The sequence below is a fragment of the Macrobrachium nipponense genome, chromosome 28 (genome assembly GCF_015104395.2).
Source record: "Macrobrachium nipponense isolate FS-2020 chromosome 28, ASM1510439v2, whole genome shotgun sequence".
Taxonomy (NCBI): Eukaryota; Metazoa; Arthropoda; class Malacostraca; order Decapoda; family Palaemonidae; genus Macrobrachium; species Macrobrachium nipponense.
The window spans coordinates 9855568-9881117 of NC_087217.1; the positions used below are offsets into that span (position 1 = coordinate 9855568).

A 25550-nucleotide genomic window follows, 5' to 3' on the forward strand; every position below is an offset into this window, starting at 1 on the left:
AATCCTTGGCCAAGATCCTTTGAAGTTTTTGGGTCTGTCTGAGTTAGTGGGTCACGAGCAAGAAAGAGTTCTCTGCCCAGTGAGAGCATTGCGTTTTTATATGGAAAGAACAAGAGATATCAGAGGGAATTCTGATGCTCTGTGTGTTCAGTTAAAGACCCCAGTAGACCCATGACGAAGAACGCTCTAGCCTTCTTCATGAGCGAGTTGATTAGAGAAGCTCTATGTTTGTGTCAGAGCAGCTTTGGTATTTTGAAAGTGAAGGCTCATGAAGTCAGAGCAGTTGCGACTTCAAATAGCTTTTAAAAAGAATTTGAGCCCTCAAGGAAATTATTGAATCCACATATTGGAGAACTAATTCAATATTTGCGTCATTATCTTAGGGATATTCAGACAACCTTTGATAATTGTCAGACGCTAGGTCCATACATGTCCTCTGGTACAGTATTGGGCAAAGGAGTTACTACCCCATAACCTTCTTTTAAGCTAGTTTATTTTATTAGGTGATGGTGTTTGTGTTTTTGGTCGTCTGAGAAAAGTGTTCGGTACTTTTATCAGTCTTGTTAGTATTATCTTGTGATGGTGTGTGTGTAGTTTCAGGTAAATGATCTATTACTAGCTTGAATGCCGTGGCATAAGAGGGCTGTACGGTTCTGTCAACACATTGGTCAGTCCAGTTGTCAGTTCCAGTCTTAGCTTCTTCAACATACAGGACACTTCCTTGTTGAGAGCTCCTAAGGTTTAAGCAGGCTTAGGGCAGGACCTATGAAGTCAGCTACCTTAGCAGGTAAGGAACCATAGAGTTTTAATAATATTTTTATACTCTAATAATGTTGCTGTCTTTGACCCACCTCCAAATGTGTCAATCAGCTATATATATACCTGCCAGGTAAGTGTCATACATTAAAATGAAGTTTTTATGTTAAAACAAAGTTTAATGTATACTTACCTGGCAGGTATATATAATTTAATTCCCACCCTCCTCCCTCAGGAGACAGGGTTCAGAGAAAATCTGGCCCAATTGGGAACGGTTCCTAGCGCTAGCGCCACGGTAACGGGGTGGTGGTTGCCTGAACTACTAATAGGTTACTAGCGTTTGCCGCGAGTTTTGAAAATTTTCTGCCAGGTGGAACAGAGAATATAGCTATATATATACCTGCCAGGTAAGTATACATTAAACTTTGTTTTAACATAAAAACTTCATTTTGTGGATATTTCTCATAGAAAAATACCGCGAATGCGCGAATTTTCCGCGAATAATGCAGGGAAAGGTTCCCGAGAGGAAAGACCGCGAATGTTGTGATTGTCCGGCGAATCCGGAGAACGCGAATACCGGGGGGTCCAACTGTAGTAGCCTGCATTTAAGCAGAACGTTCCTCCCTACCTATAGCCTAATGTCACAAATTTGCTTACTTTTTTTTTTTTTTTTTTTTTTTTTTTTTTTAAACACAGTTAAACATTGGGTAATTTTAGTGTTATTAAATTTAATGTTTCCGGAAGGGATTATATTTTAGAAGACTCCAGCCGCCTCCCAATTTATAATTTAGTATTAGCTATATTTTTTTCTGGGTAAAACACCTAAAAAAATTGAAGTGGATAGCTATTGTCACCAGGTGGTGAACATAATTTCAGTGCCACTTATTCTCACTGCACGCTCTTTTCAACCATTGGCCAACAGGTATCGTCATTTTCACTTCTTGTTTTGCTTTTAGCAAGAAAGGCGCAAATTTCTTCAAATTTGATTGATAATGCAATTTTGGAAGACTAGATCTCTCATAACCTTCATGGCATTGTTCCAAAATCTTTGATGGATTAGCTGTAGAAGAGTGGAAGCTACAGTTAAGATCTGTCTGTCTGTCTATCTATCTGCGAGTATGAAAGACAGCATGCTGATAGATCTCTTGATCCTCCTCACAACTGAGCTATTTGCCTTGCATTGCCATAAATACGAGCAACCAGTGTGAACCAATACAATGAAATGTGCATAGCATGTCATATATTAAAAAAAAATAGCTTTACAGTAACTGTAACTACTGTTTATGATAGTGATATTTATAAATTACAGAACAGTGGAAACAATATTGGGAAAGTTGTTTGAAAAGCAATATTTACTGTTTACAATAGTTCAACATTTTTATTACAAATTTCAGTATAAATGCAATGGCAAAAAAAACATGCAGTGGGAATAATTGACAATATTTTTCATATATATGTATATATATAAATTCAAGAAACACTTTCAGGAGGTAAACATATTTCTAATATTTTCACTGCAAAAATGGCGATACCTGTAGGCTGAAAGTTGTTAAGAGCGTGCGGTGAGAATAAGTGCTGAAATTATTTTCACCCCATAGTGACAATATCCACTTGCTGAAATTTTTTTTTTTTTTTCTCAACACCTAAACTTCCACAAATGCCTAATGACAGGGTAAAGATAATATAATAAAATTACGACATAAGGTAAGACAATACCAGTCCCCCCTTCCATAGCTGATACTGTAAAATTCTAGCCAGTAAACACCCCTAGGTTACTTTAGGTTAGTATTTTTAGGTTCTTTTACAGCCCTATCATTTCATAGCTAGTTTTGGATGAAAACACCAAAATCTTTTTCATGCTAAAATGACTACCTAGCTGGAGTCTTATGAAATGGTTGGCTGAGGTCTTTCAAAAATTTACCTTAGGTATGTAGGTATCCTCCTTTTCTGAGGTTGCATTGGCCCTGCTCTCGTAGTCAGTCTGGTATCATTTCTTCAATTGCTACGACTGTCAAAGATATGGTAATTTGAACAAAAATTATGGGTTTCAAGATACACCTGGAGAGTTAATAACTTAATATGTGGAAAATGCACAGGAAATCATGAGACAAGGGACTGCAAAAAGGTTGAAATGAGCTGTATAAATTGTGTGAGACAAATACCATAAATGTGATCATGCTGTGAACTCAAAGAATGCAAATTGGGCCCTAGACTTTGAGATAAAGAAGATGGCTGCTTACACTGATCATGGTTATACTTCCTAATGGTAATTTTAAATATGGTTATGCGAATATTCAGTCTGTTGGAAATAAAACATTACAGTTGTTCACATTATCACTATTTACTGAAACGACCAAAATGGCCAGAAAGACCGAAATGTCCCAAAAAATTATTAGGAAGGCTAAGGCTTTCCTGTTAATCAAGATTTCCCCTTGGCTCAGGGTAGAGCAGTGGACTTGTAATATCTATGAATGCGCCCATCGTAGGTTCAGTATTATTTATTTATTATTTATTTGAAAAATATAGGTAAAATATATATGTATATATATCCCCTTCATAGCCATCCCTAAGTAAAGTGCCTAGAATACTGAACCCTTTATAAACAATCCTCTCCGCCAAATATATATCAAGTCAAGAAAATTAGCGGGACAAATAATGTCATTTTGATAAACTTCTCCTCAGAGTACCTCCCTGACTATATCAGCTTTGGGGACCATGTAAGAATGCGAGTGAGAAAATTTAAACCATCTCCAAAACAATGTAGAAGATGCTTTGAGTATGGCCATTTAAGTGAATATTGTCTGAAGAGTCAACGCTGCCACAGATGCTCAGACAATCATGAACCAAATACCATGTGCCATGAAGAGTTGTTCTGCTTTTTGTGTGATGGCGAGCATTCACCATCTTCGAAAGAGTGTCCAAGGAAGAAATTTGAAAAGGAAGTAGTGAAAACTGCAGACTTAAAATTCATAAGTATTGGTAGTGCCAAAAGACAAATATTAGGTGCAAACAGAAATGAAAACAGTTCATACGCAACAGTGATATAAAAAATGAAACTTACAGAGAAGAGGGAAACCATAAGAAAAAAATTGTAAAAAATAATAAAAATCCATCTGCTTCTAAACCTTCACCTTCCTTAGTCATAGAGTCTGCAGCGACAGAATGAGACACTGAGTCTATATCATCTGCTACGGAAGAAAGGATACCCACTAAGACTAACACCTAAGGAGCAATGAATAAAAAATAAAACGACCCAGAAGCAAAGTCTATAGACCTCCCCAAACAATTATGTAGTTGAGACTGTAAACAAGTATGAGAATCTAGATGATCTATCAAAGCCATTTTGTACCTGTAGTCCACCAGTACAGCCAATTCCATCCAGTACAGAGCAAGATCCTCACTTGATGGAAGTAGAATTTAGTGCGTCCAAATTGACATGTCAATCAGAACCAAAGAACCACTCAAAATTAGATAATCAATCCCCCTCAGACCACATCTCTGGAGGTGGATCATGTAAAAAATGAATAAGACCGAGTGAACCAAATAAAATTTCATCCAATCATAAGCAGGGAAAGACAAGGAACTCCAGCCTCAAATTTTAAATAATCTTCTCATTCGACATCCTTCAGTGGAACTGCTTAGGTCTCCGATCTTGTGCAGGAGAACTTAAAGCATTGATGCATGACCATAACCCTGGCATTATCTGCTTACAAGAAACCAAACTTGGTAATGCCACTTACAATCCAGACTTAAATCACATCATATACAATTCAGCCCTGCCTCCTGGTGACAGAGCTCACGGGGGTGCTGCAATAATAATTGATAAGTCTATACAACACTCAGTAGTTCAATTAAATTCACCGCTACAAGTGGTAGCAGTTACAGCTATAGTACTTAAAAAAAGTATTACCATCTGCTCATTTTACCTTCCTGGAGCAGTAGGATTTTCTAATGCAGACTTGCAAAATTTAATAAATCGGCTCCCCTTTCCCTTTATACTTATGGGTGACTTCAACTCCAATAATCCCTTATGGGGAGGAAATAATTTAGATGCATATGGAAGAATTGTGAAGAACTTCCTAAATACAAATGATGTCATCTTATACAATGATGGTTCAATGACCTACCATAACATCTATACTAACACCTTTTTGGCCATTGACCTCAATATTTGTTCAACCAGTATATAGCCATAGAATATAATTGGTTTTTTAGTAACTAATTGCATGGCAGTGATCACTACCCAATACATTTAACACTGTGAAAACATCTCATTCAGTTCACCTCCAAATTGGAAGGTACAGGAAGCTGACTGGGTTAAATATAGACAGGGCACAACTATGGAGAGAGAATTTGACTTTTTTTTTTTTTTTTTTTTTTTTTTTTTTCTCATGTTGAAGCATATTGTTATTTCACTGATAAAATAATAACAAGCGCAAATACATAATTACCAAAGACAGAGAATAAACCCCGACGACCAGCAGTTCCTTGGTCGGACAAGACCTGCACCATCCTTCACAAGATTTCAAGGAAATGTTATGGGAAATACAAAAATAGCGTCACTATTATCATAAAGCCAAGCAAGAATCCTGGATATACTATATAAATGGGATCACCTCCAAGACACCCACACGGATTGTTTGAAGGAAAATAAAAAACTTAGAGGAAAATTTGTACCATCCCCTTTTCCAACTCTGAAAATTAATAATAGTATTATCTCGGAACCACAGGAAGTAGCTGAAGCATTAGGAAAACACGTCTCAGATGTGTCCAGTCCCAATAACTGCTCTAGGAGTTAAGGAGAGTACAAAACAATCAAGTTGCCATAAATTTTTCCCAAGATAACTCTGATGAATATAATGCCCACATTTCACTTGGAGATCTGTCAATTGTTCCGACACGGCATACAAACCTTCGGTCCTTTTACAATAGGAAGGTACTAGCGGCAGCTGGATAGGTTCGTAAGCATTTCGAACAAGGGGTTTGGTAGTTAACTGCTTGTCCGACAGGCGCGCGCGCGCGACTGGGAGGTAAACAAACCACTTTTGCTTTCGGCCTCACAGCGAGTAGACGTGTGTGTTCGACGCTCTCTGCCCGCTTCTCGTCGTTTGCTTTCCTTGAGTATATGGTTGTGTTTGTGTATGAAAGAATCATTGTAAGTACAATCATTTCTCTTTTTTCATTGAATTGTGAATTTTTGGTCAATTATGGAATCTCCTCGCCTCGCTACCCCACGGAGACTATGCCCGGGTACCGGAGGGCGTAAATGCGGGAAGTTCCTCGTCATTCCCGGAAATTGACCCACATGTTTTGTGCGCTCGGTGTAGGGGGTCGCGAATGCACCCGAGCCGAGCCATGTGAAGTTTGTAATAATTGGTCGGAGGCGCAGTGGACTTTGTATGAGGGCAGGAAGAAGCGAAGGCCTGCAAAGGAGTCGTCGGAAAGCTCTCCCGCGACTCCTTTGGTTACGGACACTTCGTCGTCTTTCCTGCCGCCCGCTCAGCTTCCACGTTTGGCGCCTTCCCCTTCGGGGGGGTTTCTAGGTCCTTCTCCTCACCTGACTTGTCGAGTGTGGAGGAGGGCGCTAGATACCCTGACGTCGAGTTGTACTCTGGGTCCTCTATCCGTTCGTCTTCGTGCGAGCGGGTAGAGGATCCTGCTAATCACCCGACTTTGCCTTCCTCAGGTGCGGTTGCCGCGAAGGACGACCTCGGACAGGTGTGGCATCGTTGGGGCTGCAGGGCGTGCCGAGTGTCCAGGGGCTGCTCTACCATCTCACTGGCTCCGTGGCGGTCACCCATGCGACGGTTACGACCACCACCACGACCCTTACAACACCTGGCTACGCTTCACCTCCTCACCTGGTGTACACCCCGCACGCGGTCTCTGTAACACCTACTACATCGGTGCAGGGGCCAGTCGCCGTACCACGGGGGGAGTGTGATGCCGCCACCTGGGTTTGCCGTGCTGCCGCGACCGGACTTCGTGTGACCCGAAGAGCTCGCCCCACTGGACCTCACCACCCGTACCAAGGATGTCCTGTGCCGCTGGTCCGTCCAACTGGACAGCCTGCACAGCCTGCCGTACCTGCCGTACCTGCCCAGCCGCCGTTCACGGACGTGACGTTGATGACCACTGCTGCTGTTACTGTACCTGCCCCTGCCGTCTCTACTGCTGTTCCTGTGATGCCTGCACCTGCTGACGTTGTTCCTGTTCCTGGCTCCGCTGCTCCCGATGCTGATCTGTTCGGACAGGTGCGTCCGGGCCCTGTTGCTTCGGCAACAGCAGCCCCGGCTCCGCTCTGGATGACAGATCTGACGTCGGTCCTGAGGAGGTTGACGAAGAAGAAGAAGAAGAGGAGGAAGGTGTCGTCGTCGTCTTCATCGTCTTCTTCGTCGTCGTCGTCGTCTGCCGCCTCTTCCTCTCTTCTTCTAAGGCTCCCCCGCCGAAGAAGAAGAAGGTCGCCTCCCCCCCCCCTAAGAAGTCTCCTTCGGGAACTTCTAAGGGCCCGTCTCGCTCTGGTGAGACGGGGGGTTCTTCCGCTGGTCACCCTGCTCCTTCGGGGGCAGGACCCGTCTCTTCTTCCGCGAGGAAGAAGACTACGGGGACCAGAGGAGTGCCAGGCTAACACCGGCACTTCTTCCTCACCTGCTGTTAGTGGTTCGGCCACGGCAGCAGGATCCGTCTCGGCCTCTCGTTCGCGAGAGGTACCGAGTGTATGGTCGCCTAACAGCGACCGTGCAGCCAGGAACCAGACCTCTGAGTCCGCTCAGCGTCAGGTTCACGGCACGGAGCGGAAGACTGGTGACAGCCGCTCACGCGACTCTCACCAGACCAGCTCTCGCTCTCGTGGCGAGCAGCTGGCTACCCGGGCGGACGTGACGGTCCATGACCGGCCACGGGCTGAGGCTGGGAAAAGGTCCCCCCGTTCGCCGGCACCATCCACGGCTGGTACCAGCGAACTGACGCGCCGTGAGGATACGCACCGGTCTCACCGTGACAGTGGAGCTCGCCGGTCGCCTGACCGTCACTCTCCCACAGAGAGCGATCGGGTACGGCGACCAGCACCAGCTCCTCTGACACACGAGACCGGGGGGCCGCTGTTCTCGGTCCAGCCGTTCTCCACAGCGAGACGGCTCGACTAGGTCTGCAGCTCGATCGCCACCGCGGGTTGACGATCGCCTGCAGTCTTCCAAGCCCGCTGGTTCTGCCAGCGAGCGAGGAGGGAGCGGTCAGGTCTGCCTCTCCCATACCTCAAACCTCCTCGGGTTACACCGGGAGGGGCGAGGTATTGAGGAGTGATCGTGAGGGGTGCGCCCCTCAGGATCCCACCACGTCGTCGTACGTACCAGGCACGGTTCTCGGACCAGCCAGGTCGTACGCACAAGTGGTTGGAGGAGACCGAGAGGGGTCTGTCGCTGTTCCTCCCCTTGAGGGAGGAGGGTCTCGGAGATGCTCCTGTTTGAGGGACTGGATGGTCCGACTCCGCAGGACGCAGTCACTCCTGAGATCCAGAGGAACTTTGCCGAGGTTATTGCGCTGATTCGTCAGCACAACGACCTCGGGGAAGGATCGCCGCTCCCACCATCCGAGCCCACGTCCCGGCTCGAGTCGTTCTGGGGCCCGAAGAGGGAACCCAGACCGACGGTGGGTTTGCCGCGTTCCGAGCTTGCAGACTCAGTGCTAGACCAGGTTGATTCGCTTGTCTCCGGACAAGACGGTTCGCTCAAGTCTGGCAGGTCGAGCAAGCTGCTTCCACCTCCTCTGCTGCGACAGCGGCGTTTTTACGTGCCATCTGAAGACCCGATGCCGCCCAAACAGGTGAACCCGGAGTTAGCCAGGCTGACTCCGGGTGTGTCTCTGCAGCAGCTCCTGTCCGAGAACCTATGGTTCTCGCAGCAAGAGGCACTCGGCTGGAATCTACCGCCATGGCAGCTTTCCAGGCCGTCTCCTGCTAGATCTGTGGTCCCTCACAGTATCTAAGGTCGCAGCCAACTCCGGGGGAATTTCTCCTGAAGATGACTCGGCCTTTAGGAGACTTTGCCAGTCTGGAGGAAGAGCCATCTCCTTCCTTGCCCACCAGACGGTGAACCTGTGGGCCAACCTGGTTCTCCGACGAAGGGACGCCGTCCTTACTCGGGTTTCCAGGGCGGCCGGGCGTGAAGCGGCGTTGGGACTTCGCAACGGACCTTTACGGAGTTCCACGTCTCTCTTCCCAGGAGAGATGGTGGACGCTGCGGTGGACAGACGGCGCACTGATGACAGTGACCGTCTGGTGCACCAGGCAGTCTCGAAGGCTTCTGGGCAGCCTCGGACTGCGGCCAAGTCTAAGAGCTCGGCTAGCGCTTCCTCGGTGGCTAAGACGGTAGCTGCGTCGAAGCCCCGGGGAAAGACACTGTCTTCTTCGACTTCTACCAAGGGGAGCCGTAACCAGCCCTCCTCCCAGCCCTCCTCCTCCCGTGGAGGCTCTGGGAAGAAGTCGAAGAAAGGGGGGAAACGCTAGGGACGGCGTTCGGGGACCCCTCACCTGCTGCCGGAAGTGTGGGGGGGTGCCTGGCCAGCCATTGGGCAACTTGGCAGCGCTACGGCGCCGAGACCTGGATTGTATATGTCCTTCGGGAGGGATATCTATTACCCTTCGAATCTCGCACCCCTCACCTCCAACCCGGTCCAACAGCAGTCGTACGTTCCAGGGTCATCGAAGGACGTAGCACTGAGACAGGAGATCAAGACCATGCTGGAGCAAGAGAGCTGTAGAAAATCGTCACGGATCAGTCACCGGGCTTTTACAGTCGACTCTTCCTGGTGGAAAAGTCTACGGGAGGCTGGCGCCCGGTGATAGATCTCTCTCCCCTGAACCGGTTTGTTCGCCAGACCCGGTTCACGATGGAGACGGCACGCTCACTGCTCGAGTGCTCCATCATGGGAGAACGATTTCATGCTTTCTGGTGGTGATCTTGAAGGATGCGTATTTCCAAATACCCATTCATCAGTCCTCCAGAAAGTACCTCCGCTTCATCCTCGACGGGACGGTGTACCAATTTCGAGGGCAACTTTGCTTCGGTCTCTCAACCGCCCCACAGGTGTTCACGCGAGTGTTCACTCTGGTGTCTGCTTGGGCCCATTCGCACGGGATACGTCTGACGAGGTATCTCGACGATTGGTTAGTCCTGGCGAGCTCCCGCTCGCAGTTGCTACAGGACAGGGATCGACTGCTCGAGTTCTGTCGCGATCTGGGATCGTTGTGAACTTCGAAAAAGTCCGATCTCGAGCCCAAGCAGAGGTATGAAGTTACCTGGGTATGCTGATCGACACGGTAGCAGGGCGAGTCTTCCCCGCAGACTCGCGGATCAGCAGATTCAGGGAGGCAGCCAACCAGTTCCTGTCTCGGCAGGAACAGGTAGCTCAGCGATGGCAAGTCGTGATCGGACACCTGTCGTCACTGAGAGTTAGTCCTCACGGGGCGTCTTCACCTGCGGTCTCTTCAGTGGAGGCTAAAGGAGAGTTGGTCACAGGCGACGGATCCCCCAAGCTTTCCAGTGTCACTGACACGGAGGTGAGGCAGGATCTAGCCTGGTGGCTGGACGACAGGAACCTCTTAAGAGGAGTGCCTCTGCGCACTCCCCCCCCGGACATGCAGCTGTTCTCAGACGCATCGACCGAGGGATGGGGCGCACACCTGGAGGAGTTGCTGACTTCAGGAGTGTGGGACGAGAACGACAAGCACCTTCACATCAATGTACTGGAACTCAAGGCAGCGTTCCTCGCTCTCCAAGAGTTCCAGGACCGCTTGGTGGGACACTCAGTGGTGTTGATGTGCGACAACACCACGGTAGTGGCCTACGTCAACAAACAGGGGGGCCTAGTGTCTCTCCCGTTGTACCAGTTGACTCGGCAGGTGCACGAGTGGGCCGAGGCACACTCATAGAGCTGTCGGCACGTCTACATTCCAGGGAAGAGGAATGTAGTAGCAGACACGCTCAGCCGTCGGGATCAGGTGATAGGGACCGAATGGTCTCTACACCCGGACGTGGTGGAAAGGCTCTTCGACCTATGGGGGCGACCAGTCCGTGGATCTGTTCGCCACCCGGCACAACAGGAAGCTCCAGGTGTTCTTCTCGGCCGTGCCGGACCCATGGGCAGCTGCAGAGGACGCTCTTCAACACCCGTGGGACAACCTCTTCGCCTATGCCTTTCCCCCGTTCAGCCTGATTCGCAAGGTGATCAGTCGAGCACTGGTCACCACCCCGAATCTCAGGATGATCCTGGTGGCTCCCAAATGGCCACAGGCCATTTGGTATCCGGACCTGCTGGCTCTTCTCGCAGGAGAACCGAGAGAGATTCCCCCTTGGCACAACCTTCTGCCCAGCCACACGTCGAGCGGTACCACCGAGCAGTCCAGTCCCTACGTCTTCACGGCTGGCTGTATCCACCATCTCTTGCGAACGAGAGGCTTTTCTCGTAGTGCAGCAACAGAGATTGGCTGGAAACGTCCGTCAGTCCTCTGCAGCTGTGTACCAAGGGAAGTGGGCCGTCTTCTGTGGTTGGTGTCGTAGACGGGGTCTATCTCCTCTCAGAGCCACTCTTCAGCAGGTAGCGGATTTCCTCGTTTTTCTTCGCCGAGAGAAGCTCCTCTCAGTCCCCACAGTCAAAGGATACAGAGCCGCCGCCTTGGCGCTCGTCCTGAAACTGAGGGGATTGGACATCTCGAACTCGTTCGAGATCTCCTTGCTCATGAGGAGCTTCGAAAGGTCTTGCCCACCCAGGGAACTCAGGCCCCCTGCGTGGGATGTGACTCTCGTCCTTAGGAGTTTGACTCGCACGCCGTTCGAGGCCACTCCGAGAGTCGTCAGACAGGGATCTGACCCTCAAGACCCTCTTCTTGCTGGCCCTGGCATCGCGAAGAGAGTAGGGGAACTTCATGGTCTTTCCTATGATGTACGACATTCCAGGGGATGGGGATCTGTGACGCTCGATTTCATCCCGAACTTCGTTGCGAAGACTCAGAAACCGTCGATCCCTGACGACAGGTTCGAGTCATTCACGATTCCCTCCCTAATGGACTTCACCGATAATGATGCGGATGAGATGCTGCTTTGTCCTGTGAGGGCGCTACGGCGCTATCTGAAGAAAACTCGACACCTCAGGCCTGAGTGTCGACGCCCTCTTCGTTAGCACCGGGGTAACCAAGAAAGAAGTATCCAAGAACACTCTTTCATTCTGGCTGCGTGAGGTCATCAGATAGGGCGTATGAGGCGTGATGGTAGTGACGACATCCGTACGTCCCGTCCGAGAGCTCACGAAGTCAGAGTATTGGCCCCTCGTTGGCGTTTCGTAAGAACTTCTCCGTGGCGCAGGTCCTGAAGGCAGGGGTCTGGTCTAACCAGACTACCTTTATGTCCTTCTACCTTCGGGATATTGCCCAGAGGTCCTTGGATACCTTTGTTCTTGGGACCCTGGTGGCTGCTCAACACAGTTTGTAGCAAACCCCAGACCCTGCAGCTGAAACAGCATCGAGTCCTGGTGTGACTGTGTGGATGGATGTGTGAATGAGTGAGTGACTGGCTCCCTCTTCCCGTCTTTTCCTCCTCCTCTACCTGTGGGCAGAGGGCCACGGTCGTCACTACGCTGGATGAGGACGAGATGCAGGTGAGCTATATGACAGAGCCCCATCTTATCCCTTTCACTAGGGATAGGAGCAGAATATCCCCACCACTTCCTCCTACAAGGGGGGGGAAGTGGATGCCTACAAGAGTCAAACCCATGACTTTATATTTGCTCCTGTACAGGAACAAGTTCTTACATTGCTGGTACGAAGAGATACGCTTGCCTCTCTCTTAGTACTCGGTCCAGAGGTCTGACCATTGATCCTGCGGTGCACACCCCGATCAATCGGACAGAGGCTTGGATCCCTCCCTCGCTCTTACGACCAGGGAGGCTTCCAAGGTTGGGCGAACACCAGTCTGTTCACAAAAGACTCAGATTCCACCCACCAAGAAGTGAGTCTTCCTATTGTAAAAGGACCGAAGGTTTGTATGCCGTGTCGGAACAAATGACAATTTGTCCAAAATTGCATTTTCCTAACTATACAAAACCTGAGGTCCTTTTACACATAGCCCCACCTCATGCCACCCCTCACTCTGCAGTTTTTGCTTGGGCCAAAAGCAAAAGTGATTTGTTTACCTCCCAGTCGCGCTCAGAGCGCCTGGCGGCCTGTCGGTACAAGCAGTTAACTACCGAACCCCTTGTTCGAAAGCTTACGACCTATCCAGCTGCCGCTAGTACCTTCCTATTGTAAAAGGACCTCAGGTTTGTATAGTTAGGAAAAATGCAATTTTGGACAAATTGTCATGTTTCATCAGGTGCTAAGCTCTTCCTTTTAAAGATAATTAAAGATAATAAATAAGGTATGGGAAACTGGGATCCTGCCAGGGAGCTGGAAAATATAAATTATTATACCAGTGCAAAAGCCTCTTCAAACAATTAGTTATCATCCCAGCAATCTTTGGATGATTCTGGTGGCACCCAAATGGCCTCAGGCCATTTGGTATCCGGACCTGCTGGCTCTTCTCTCGGAGGCACAGTGAGAGATTCCCCCATGTCACAACCTGCTGTGTCAACCGAATGTAGAACGGTACCACCAGGCAGTTCATTCCGTGTGTCTTCACGGCTGGCGGTTATCCACCATCTTTTGCGAGCGAGATGCTTTTCTCGCAAAGCAGCAGCAGAGATGGCTGGATACCTCAGTCAGTCCTCTGCAGCAGTTTACCAGGGAAAGTGGTCTGTCTTCTGTGGTTGGTGTCATATACACGGGGTCTCTCTCCGCTCAGAGCCACTCTTCAGCAGGTAGCGGTTTCCTCATCTTTCTTCACCGAGAGAGGCTCCTCTCTCTCTCTCTCCGCAGTCAAAGGATACTGAGCCGCCCTGGCCCTAGTCCTTAAGCTGCGAGGAGTTGATATTTCCTCCTCCATGGAAATATCTCTCCTAATGAGGAGCTTCGAGAGGTCTTTCCCACCCAGGGAACTGAGGCCCCCGGGATGTGACTCTTGTCTTAAGGAGTTTGACTCGTAGACCCTACGAGCCTCTCTGAGAGTCATCAGACAGGGATCTGACCCTCAGGACCGTCTTTCTGCTGGCCCTGGCATCGGCGAAGAGAGTAGGGGAACTTCACGGTCTTTCCTTTGATGTCAAACACGAGGGGGATGGGGATCGGTTATGCTCGATTTCATCCCAGATTTCGTAGCAAAGATGCAGAACCCTTCGGTCCCTGATGCCAGGTTTGAGTCCTTCATGATCCCTTCCCTAGAAGACTCCACCGATAATGATGCGGATGAGATGCTGCTTTGTCCTATGAGGGTGCTACGGCACTACCTGAAGAAAACTTGACACCTCAGGCCTGAGTGTCAACCCCTCTTCGTTAGCACCGGGGTGACCAAGAAAGAAGTGTCCAAAAACACTTGTTTCTTTCTGGCTTCGTGAGGTAATCAGGAAAGCGTACAACTCACACAGGAGTGCCAACACCAGTACCTTTCGTCCAAGAGCCCACAAAGTCAGAGGCATTGGTCCAACGCTTGCATTCCGCAAGAACTTGTCCGTTGCACAGGTGCTGAAGGCAGGGGTGTGGTCCAACTAGACCGCTTTCACCTCCTTCTAGCTTCGGGATATTGCCCACAGGTCCTTGGACACTTTCCTTGGGACCCGTGTGGCTGCTCAAAAGTTGTGTAGCTTACCCAGCTCCTTTACAGGACAAGGTAGCATCTCGTCCTTGTGATACTGTGTGAATGAGAGTGTGACTGGGTCCTCTTCTTCCTCTCTTCTTCCCTCTCCCTACAGACAGAGGGTAGCAGTCGTCACAACGCTGGACGACAGAACGACGATGCAGATAAGCGCTATGTAACCAAGCTCCATTCTATCCCTTTCATTAGGGATAGAAGTGTTTATCCATCCCTTCCCTAGCAAGGGGGGGAAGCAGACACCAGTGAGAAACAAATCCAATACTTTATATTTGGCTTCTTACTTAGGACATAGTTCTTGCTTGCTATTCATAAGAGGTACGCTTGCCTCCCTCTTATGAATTGGTCCAGAGGTCTGACTACTGATCTTGTAGTGTATACTCCGATCAGTTGGACAGAGGCTAGGTTTCCCCCCCTTTACTCTTACGACCAGGGAGGGAACCCAGGTTGGGCGAACACCAGTCTGTTCACAAGACTCAGATTCCTCCCACTAGTAAGTGAGTCTTCCTTATGTAAAGGACGGATGGTTTGTATAACTTGTTGGAACAAATCACAATTTCTGAAAGTACATTGTATTTTTCCTAACTATACAAACCTGAGGTCCTTTACACATAGTCCCACCTCATGCCACGCCTCACTCTGTTCCTTGGCCTAAAGCAAAGTGATATGTTTACCTCCAGTCAGGGGGGACTCCCGAGTATCGGACGAGCAGTTACTGCTGAACTACCTTGTTAATAAATCTTACGACGGGTCCAGCTGGTGCTGAATAGTAATTCCTTATGTAAAGGACCTCAGGTTTGTATAGTTAGGAAAAATACAATTTACTTTAAAAAATTAAGATTTTTACATGGCTAGGAACCAATTGGTTACCTAGCAATGGGACTTACAGCTTATTGTGGGATCTGCCTTGTGATTATTAACTCTACTTCTGTTGGTAAATATGCCTCATCCAGTAGAAGAGGTCTAGCAGAATTTGGAGAAGTCAAGGAAAAGAGCTTGTCAAGTGTCATCTTCCTCCTCTTTGTAATCGTCATATTTTCATACATTCAACTTACCTGTCAGATATATACTTAGCTATAGATTCCGTCGTTTCAGACAGAAATTCGAATTTCGCGCACACGCTACGGGTAGGTCAGATGATCTACCGGCCTGCCGCTGGGTGGCAGGAATAGGAACTATTACCTTCTAAGGACAGATTTTCTCTGTCGCTGGGAATATAAACAATAAGTTTGCTTTCCCTCCTGATTTGATTTTCGTGTTTCTTCGCCATTGATCTTCTGGGCTAACTTTTACAGGGAAGTAATGGATCTTTGGTTCGGCATACACTTTTGTTAACTTTTAGTAATTTTTTGATAAAATTAACTTCAAAAATTTCGAAGATTACATTATGTGTAACTACCGAAGTTTCCGGTAGACACTCAACACTTTCAAGAAAGGGAATTACTTATATTTATTCATTAATACAAATGTGTTAGAATTTGATTGAGGAAATGTATATCTTTCTTCCTAGTTGGGGAAGTCAGAGAAGTAACTATATACGCTTCCTTTAGAAGCTTTATTAGCTCTTGTGTTAACGAGCAATTAGAGTATTAACAGTACTAGTAGTTGTTGCATCCTCATCACCTTGAAGATAAATGGATGTAGCTCAAATGCGAGCTCTTAAAAGGTAAGAAGTGAATATAGTGTTCCCCATTGCAATAGAGGGTGCGTCTGATCGGCTCTGTCTCGCTCCCAGGTCTAGACCTCTTCCAAGCTCACAGGCCCAGAGGAGAAGGAATGTCGAAAGCCTTACGGAGGTTATGGAGAATCCCCACCGATCAGGCGTCCCCTCGGCAGGTTCTGTAGAACGTCCCAGACTGCCAGGGATAGCCATTGGAAAGGCATCCTAATTCAATGTGTTCCCCTTATTATTATTGTCTCGACGAATAAGGAGAAGAAAGATTCAACGGCGTAGATTAAATGAAGATGCAAGATAATCTCGTCATGGGTATCAGAAACTCAAAAAAGACTGCTAAAATATGATATCATTCGATAGCAGTGGTGGTAGAGGCATTGCCCTATCCTGTTTTCGTCCCCCGTACAACAAGACGGGGGCTCTATCCCATGGGGGTTTGAAATGAATTTTTTTTCAACAAATTCCTCATCGGTACATTTATATTAAAATATATCTATTTGGGGAAGAACGAATTAGATATTAAAGAATATTTGTTGATCAAATGATTATCAATCTCGTTTAGTGATTAAACATATATAACTGTTAAGCTTCTAGCTTATTCGGAGTTCGAGCAACGATACTCCTCCTTGGTGCCAGGAGTTTTGTTCATGAAACTTACCTGTCAGATATATATATAGCTGTATTTTCTGAAGTCCGACAGAATTTTAAAAACTTCCGACACACGCAGTTGGTCGGCAAGGAGGTGGTTAGTACCCATTCCCGCCGCTGGGGGGAGGCGGGTATCAGGAACCATTCCCATTTTCTATTCATAATTTTTCTGTCGCTGGTGCTGAAAACACCTGTTTTCAGTACCTCCGTCTTAGGATTTTGGAAACTTCATTGCCGCTAAGTATCCTAATTGTCTTTTGATTTATTTACTTGGATTTGTGGGATTTGTGGCTAGGCATACGCTATCTTAAATTGATTTGAATTTGATTCATTTTTGCATAAAATATCTGAATCTAGTTAGGCTAGTTTCAGACGGGGTTGTCTGCAAAGATAGGGTGTGGCTACCGAAAGCTTCGATAGATCCGCACTTGGTATGTACGAGGGGTATGGGTCTTGCTTCTTTGTTGAGATTTGTCATGTAAGGAGTGTGAGACTTTGTCTATTCCGTAAGGAAGACGTAATGATTCGTATGTACGCATTAATCAGTAAACATGTCTAATTCCGTAAGGAAGACGTATGATTCGTATGTACGCAATTAATCAGTAACAAAAGTCAGGGTAGTGAACCTGCTAACCTTCCTGTAGACTTTATTTTGCCTAACCCTGTAGTATGGCCTACGGCTATGAATATGTCTACGAGAGGTGCTCGCTCTCCTTCATTGCTGTGAAGTGCTACTTCTGTAATTGTTACTCCTAACCCTGCAGTGTTGCCTTCGGGCCCTAAGCAGTGTCTGTAGAGGAATTACCCTTTCTCTGATTACTCTTTTCGATTCGTATCTTAGAATCGAAAGTGCTTGCTTTAGAGAGTAAAAGTGAAGTGCAGTGATACCCCTTGTGTAGTGGAGGGTGCGTCAGATCGGCCTCGTTTCGCCTCTAGGCCGGGACCTCTGCTTGACCTCCCATGGACCCCGGGATAGGGAGGGCATAGTTCCTAAAGCCTAAGGAGGGTTACAAGGAACCCCCACCGATCTGGCGTGCCTTCGGCAGTTTCTGATGAAAATCCCCATACTGCCAAAGTGCCGTGCGCGTGCACAAATCCTGAAAGATTGCTTCTCGTCCTCCGAAGCGTCCTCCCCATGCAGGGGTTGGAGCTTTCGGAAGGACTCGCGCCCTCTAAATAGAAGCTTTATAGAAGAGGACGCTTCACGTCCTCTCTCTCTCTCTCTCGTTATGCGTTTCAGTGAGAAGTAAGAAGGCGAACGTCGCCTTTCCACCGAGAAATACGTAAAAGAAGTCATAGTAGCAGGAAGCTTTTGAGAGCGGACGCCCGGGACGCTCGGATGGACTCCAGGCGCGCGCGGGTGCACGCCGAGCGCGCTCCAGTGGACGCCGAGCTCCGAGCGCCAGTGGACGCCGAGCGTGCACCAGCGCACGCCAGGTGTGTCGCCTGGCTGAACGTTTCTGTTGAACTCTTCAAGCTCTTGTTTTCAGATATGGGCCTAAAGAATGTTTACCTCTACCTCCGGTGATACCTTCTACCTCACCTGCAAAGAATGTGAAGTAGGCAGTGCTTCGGAGGAAGTTTAAAGTGAACAGACAACTTCTTCTTCGAAACCCAGCAAGACATCGGGTTTCGTGAATTCAAGAGGTCTCTGTCAATTAATATTGCTTTTCGCATAGGTGATGGAGTTAAGGAAAGCTCAAGGGAAGATCTCGTTTGCTCTACCGCAACCTTTGCCATTCGGCCAATAAATTTAAGTTGCCACTACCGCAGTCAAGACTTTGCGATAAGGCAGTTACGGGTTATGTAAGGCTCGATGTCCTGCACGTCAGGACTCTCGGCAACGTTCAGTGGGATTCTTGCAAAGGCACTCATCAAAAGGACGCTCTTCAGGAAAGCGCAAGACAGGACTTCCTTTGCCATACTGCCAATAAATTTTAAGCTTTAGCAGGCATTAGTTGTGATACGGGAGAGGAAGCTGGTTGGAGAGTTTCTTCCTCTTCCCAGGATAATTTTGCAAAAGCTTTTTAGCCCATCTGAAAAGGGTTTTTCAGATGATAGATTTTGTTAGTTTCTAGTCGGGACTACGCTGCCGAATTGAACATCGTCGTTCTACTGCCGTAAGAGCCCAGTCTCTTACAGGATTTCTTGCCCCTTCCTCGTTTGAGACGGGAATCGAAAAAATTAAATGCTTGACTCCCTGGATTACGTTTTGTCAATTCAGTGACTTTCCCCCATTGACAATATACTTTAGTTTTGTCAGTAAGTGGGTATCCCTCATTGACAAAATATCTCTTTGTCCCGTAAATGGGTTAGTTCTCATTGACAAAAAACATCTCATTAACTTGATATTGCGTAAGCGAATAAGCTCTTATTGACAAGATTCGGAAGAGCTCTCATTCGTCATTCGCAGACTCGTACAAGAAATAGACTTGTAGACTACGTCAATGAACGCTTATGTCCAGTAACATAAGAAGCTTGAGCTGACTGCTTCGATTCTCTTAAGTTTTGTTCATGAAACTTGCCTGTCAGATATGTATGTAGCTGTATTTCCGAATTCAGCTATATAGATGTTCTGCCAGGTAAGTATGAACAAACTTTATTGTGATATAATTTCATATTTTGCCTTGCGTTATTTTACTTCTGGTTGGTTCAAGTCATATACGCTTGCTGTAGTTACCTCTTCGGATGGCAACCGAGAGGTCTATTGTCTATTTTAAGACATTTAATCGTTACTCCCTGCAGCCTTCCAGGAGTTTCCGATTTATCTTTTACCGTTGTATGGTAGTGTTCTGACGACACAAACGCATCTATATATTTAGCGTTTTCTGTTTCGCTTAAATATACCAGCTTGAGAGTCTTTCGGCTCAAAAAATAACGGACCTATTTCTTCGTAGAATAGGGTAGCTGGCAACCCAGACATAAAGTTAAGAGACGACGTTCGTAAGCTGCTGGCTGCTGCTGTCACGCTGTGTCTGTCTTCCAGTCCAACCGAGCCAGTAAACAGATCGGGCGCTGTCATGCGCCGTAGGTTACGTCTCTCTCATCCTCCTGCGGGATTGACTGACTAACCGTATCTCTGTGCTGGCGGTTACGTCTCTCCTGCGGGATTGACTGACTAACTGTAACTCTGCCCTACAATCACGGACTTTAGCCTAAAGATTTGAGGGGAATTTTCTTACGTGAATGAATAAACGTTGCATTCGTTTTGCCTTACTATGTTCAACAGAGTTATCTCTTAATCCTTTCGGTGCTCGTTACCGCACGGTATAGAACTAAGAGTCTACCGCAACATTGCACTTTTATATGCTCTCCTGCTTAGGCAAAGCGCAGCCTTATTAGGGAAGTAAGCATACTCGGGGAGGGAATGGATGAGCTTGCTGGGGACCATTTCCTTCCTGAAGAAGTTTGTTTCCCCGAATAGACTGCAATTCAGACCACAGTTTTTTTTCCTACCGGAAACTGAAATATTATTCAAGATCTAGGAATGAATTCTGAACATCTCTCAGTGCGTTTATCACCTGAGGTGATAGAAAGAAGTGCCGGACATCTGGATAGGGTTTCAGATGTCCTGGATCTTAATCTGAAAGAAGTTAAAAGCGATTCGGTAGTCCCTCCAGTCCTCGTAACGAGTTTTGGGAACCAGTGGGTCCAGATCAACTCTGATATTCCACAGCTCTCTCCATCATCTTAATAATAAGTTCTTCTCTCGGTCCCTGTTCGAGTTTACGAGAAAGCCTATTATAACAACAGGCGTAGAATGTAACGATCCTCTAGAGGTTCGTTACCGGATTGCGAAAGTCCGTACGAATCGTCTCGATCGACGGCAGCAACTATTGACTTCCGAGTGGAATCTTTCTTTAGAAGTAAGTTTTTTTGAGAGTTGTGGAGACTTTAGGGACGCCCTTTCATCTTCTCTTCGATATGTTGAGGACGAAGAGGCTTCTTCTTCTCTGCTCCCTTATTCTCGATCCGGGATCGGTACATTAAACGCCATCCTATGATATTGAACGGGGATGGATATTTAGTCTCTTTTCCCCTTTTTTCAATCGCTTAGGAAATGTAATAAGAGGATTTATGACGTCACAGGGAGCGACAATGACGCTGATCGCCCCATGTTGGCCTTCAGGATCCTGGATTCACAGAGGTCACATACTTCCTAGTTCACTTTCCAAGGACCTTTTCCGAGAGAGTCGGTCTACTCTAACTCGAAGGTACCTATAACCTCTCCGCTCTGAGTCTTGACTACGTTCAGGCTATCGAGATGTTGAACAGGAATAAGATTACCGTCTTCCATTTCCGTCTGAAGAATGGGATAAGCTGGCAGTCACAACTATTAAAGAATACGCAAATATGTTGTTGACGGCCTTTGGGCTCAGAGATTTGCGTCTGTCAAACAACAAAGCCCTTCACGATCTTTGAGTTCTGTTTTCTCGGAGTCAGACACTCGTGCGAGATCAGGAGACATATAGTAGCCCTGAGTTTCTTGTTGACGAAGTCGGTTGCGTTTATACACCCCCGATGATCGTGTACATGAGACCAGGTTGGACTGTCAGGCATTCTTCCTTCGGGACTGAATCGCCTTTTTGCTCCTCGCTCCTTTCTCCTGGCACCAGAAGCTCGAGTCAGGAGTTGATTCGCTGACGACGTTGGTTGCGTTGATACACCCCAAGGTTTGCTTAGATTGAATCGCCCAGGCAAGTCCAGACACATCCTCAGCGAAGAATAGTGCCTATGGTCTTCAGGGTACAGCCTTGCTGTCCTTGATTCGTCTGACTGGTCAACTGGTCGGTCACCTGACTTTAGTACAGACGGACTGACTGTGCATGTCCAGATCGAAGCTTTCAATATGGAACTTAGACGTAGTCTGAAGTTCTTGATGTCAAAGCATTCGAACCTCTCCTACCTGTTAACTTCTTGCATGTGATCAGGAAGGCCTTCTTCTAACCACCCTAGATAACGACAAAGAGGGTTAGTGAGATTTTAAGCCATCGTCACAAGTTTTGGCTTTAGAGAACACAAGGCGGTGTGCTCTCTAACCCTTCCGTTGTGGCCTAAGAATGGTAACCCGTTTTGTCCTTGGGCCAGGAGCTTGGAAGCAAGGATGGCACAAGTTAGTGGGCAGGAGCCAGAGAGAGTCCTGTGCCCTGTCGGGTCTCAAGTTTTATCTACATAAAACTCAAGAAAGTCGAAGTCAATCGGGCAATCTGCAGTGTTCCGAAAAAGACCAGACTTGCCCATATCGAAGAACAGCCTGGCTTTAGTGTTAAGGAGTTCTTTCAAAAATGCTCCTTCATTGTGTTTTGCACAAAGATTTGAAATCTTTTTATCTGAATGCTCACGAGGTGAGGGCGCGGCCTCGGAAGCATTTCAACAGAGCATGGCACTCAGCAACATCCTGAGTACCATGTTTAGCGAAGCAACTCTGTGTTCACTTCACACTCCCTGCGAGATGTGAAGATGGCATATGAGATCTGCTGCTCGCTAGGGCCATACGTCTGCAGACACAATCTTGGGGCAAGAAGTACCACTCATCCTATCCTGTAGAAAATGGTTAGGAAGAGCTCTTAATTTAGTTGTTGAGTCGCCGACAACGGCGACTTCTTAACTCTTAAGCCTTAGTTAACACACCTTAAGCTTTGGCTAGGTTGGTCAGGTGGTGATATATATATTTATATATATATATATTTATTTTACTTCTTAGCCCTCATGGTATGGTCAATATGGTCTAGTCACGTCGTGGTCTCGCCCCTGTTGACAGATCATCTGGAGTGCACCAGCTATATAGGTCTCTACCTCGCTGGCAACTCTAGTAGCACAAAGCATGACTTACTGGCAGTAACCACGAAGCCAGCTATGCTAACAGGTGGAACCAAGATGTAATCATCTGCATGCATTTGTTTCCCAAAATCCTTCTATTCTGTCCCTTCCCACCTCCAAAGGTGGGATTCAGCTATATATATATATCTGACAGGTAAGTTTCATGAACAAAATGATATTGTTATGATACAATAAAGTTTGTTCATACTTACCTGGCAGATATATATAATCAAGTACCCACCCACCTCCCCTTCAGGGGACAGTGGAAATAAAAATTATGAATAGAAAATGGGAATGGTTCCTGATACCCGCCTCCCAGCGGCGGGAATGGGTACTAACCACCTGGCCGACCACTGCGTGTGTCGGAAGTTTTTAAAATTCTGTCGGACTTCAGAAAATACAGCTATATATATATCTGCCAGGTAAGTATGAACAAACTTTATTGTATCATAACAATATCATATTCGGAACGAGATACTCCTGCCAGGCGCCAGGAGTATTCCGAGCATGATACTCCTTCTAGGCGCCAGGAGTATTCGGAACGCGATACTCCTGCCAGGATCCAGGAGTATTCTGAGTACGATACTCCTCCTAGGCTCCAAGAGTATTCTGAGCTCGATACTCCTGCCAGGATCCAGGAGTATTCTGAGTACGATACTCCTCCTAGGCGCCAGGAGTATTCGGAACGCAATACTCCTGCCAGGCGCCAGGAGTATTCCGAGCACGATACTCCTCCCAGGCGCCAGGAGTATTCGAAACGCGATACTCCTACCAGGCGCCAGGAGTATTCCGAATACGATACTCTTCCCAGGCGCCAGGAGTATTCGGAATGCGATACTCCTGCCAGGCGCCAGGAGTATCCCGATCGCGATACTCCTCCCAGGCGCCAGGAGTATCCCGATCGCGATACTCCTCCCAGGCGCCAGGAGTATTCTAGGCAAGATACTCCTCCTTAGAGCCAGGCACTTTCTCCTACAAGAAGAGCCTGACAACCGCCAGGAGTCCTCCAGGCGAAAGGTGAAAGACATTCGAGGCTTCTCCTGATAGGGACGGGAGTTGTCGCACAGGCGGCAGTCGCCCTTCTCAGGATAGTCTTAATGCAATAAAGGCAAGAGCAAGATCGGCTTTTTTTTCCTGGCGGGGGACTCCGAAAGATGTCCGCACAGGGCGGCCGTAGCCCTTGTTAGGTTAGAATCGGTACTGCTAAAAGCTCTTCACCTTACGAAAGGAGGCGCTCTCCTCCGGTTGCTCATTCTTCTCCCAACTTGATGGACAGGAAATGGAAGATAGATCGGAATTGGAAGCCAATAAGGGAGCAGGTCTCTCAGTTTATAAGACCTTAGCGACCTTTTTTATTGAAAAAATTAGTTCATTACTAATAAGACGATATTAAAATCTTCCCCCTTCTAAAATAATGCAACCAACCATTTACAGAAAGAGTGGCAATCGTTTGCAAATTGAACAAGATTCGTACGAGCTCTCATTCATTGATTAAAGGCTCTTCCTGATAATAGAGGCGTAGAATACGGCCTTATATCCAAGAGAATAAAAATTTGAGGGATTCCCTTCGATCCGAGAGTTTTCATTGCGATCTCTTTCCACTAATACTAATTCGTGTTTATTGATGAAAAGAACGAAGAGGGCAAGATTTCCATTCTCTCTCTGCATCGGAGAGGAAAGAATGTAGTAGGAAGACTTGCTGTGTACGACTACTGAATGACAAGTCATATACACATACCATAGTTGCCTTTGTGGTTCGCTACGGAATTACCTATATCCTTACAGGATTTTCCTAATAAGGACTTCGCTTAAAAGGTTTGTTACGACAATACCTACTCAGCTTCGGTGTTTAACAAAGGTTGTTTGGCTTAAAATTGCATTATTGAGAGCTTCCTTAGGCTCAAGAATAATTTTATTATATTCCTTCATTGAATGAAGTAACTGGCAACTCAGGAGGAATGCAGCCAGGCAGGGAACGAGACGGCTGTCAGTGTAAGCCAATACAGTACCATCCAAGTTCTCGGTCATGAGCAGTCTGTTACATCTCTCTCTCCAATGGGATCGAATGGTTAACTGTATATTCCCCCTACAATCATGGACTTATCCTCGAATTGAGGGGATAGTTAAGCTAACATAAATAAAATATTGTCTGGCTTTTGCTAAGAAGCTTTCAATAAGGAAGATATTACAACCTTTCAATGCTGTTTACCGTAGGTAACATTATTAAAGGATTCTAACGCAGCAGAACATTATATTATATAATGCTCTCATGCTTACGAAAGCATGGCTTATTAGAATACATGCTTAGTGAGAAGATGGATGTAGTAGAGAATTCACTTAAGACTACGGTATGGTCAAGTCTTTCGAGAAACGCACACAACCTTTTTAGAATCGGATATTGCTCAGAAGATGGATGAGTGGGATGGGAAACATTCTCTTCGTGGCAGAAGTTGTTTCCCTGAATGGACTATACTACGTATATAAGAGTTTTTTCCTACTAAGAACGGAATTAACATGTGAAAGGATGTCGGGTACCATAAAGGCACAGATGTTCTGGCACATAACATAAAGAGAATTAGAAGGAAGCGCCAACCTGGCGCAATGCGCCAGAAGCGCCAGCCTGGCGCAATGTTAAAAAAGAGAACCTATTTGGAAAACAGACAGGGAACGTAACGATCCTTAAGAGGTTCGATGCAAGATTTTGCATGTCCGTGAGAACCTTCTCGATCGACGATAATAACTGTTAACGTATGTCTAACATTTATTGGAAAGAGTTGAGAACCTGCGGAAAGTCTTCTTCATAGATCTCTTAGCAAGGTAGAAGACGAACAGGCTTCCTATAGACTGCTTCCTTTTCCTCAAACCAAGAGAGGTAGCAATATACGCCATCTTTATTTTATAGAAAGGGGAATAAACTT

The 25550-nt window shown here is 46.9% G+C and overlaps 1 protein-coding gene across 10 annotated transcripts in view; it reads left to right on the forward strand.

The window, feature by feature from the left end:
* LOC135201401 (E3 ubiquitin-protein ligase TTC3-like) overlaps window positions 1-25550 on the forward strand; it is a 409740-nt gene that overhangs the window by 11476 nt on the left and 372714 nt on the right. The gene's annotated exons all lie outside the window — the stretch shown is intronic.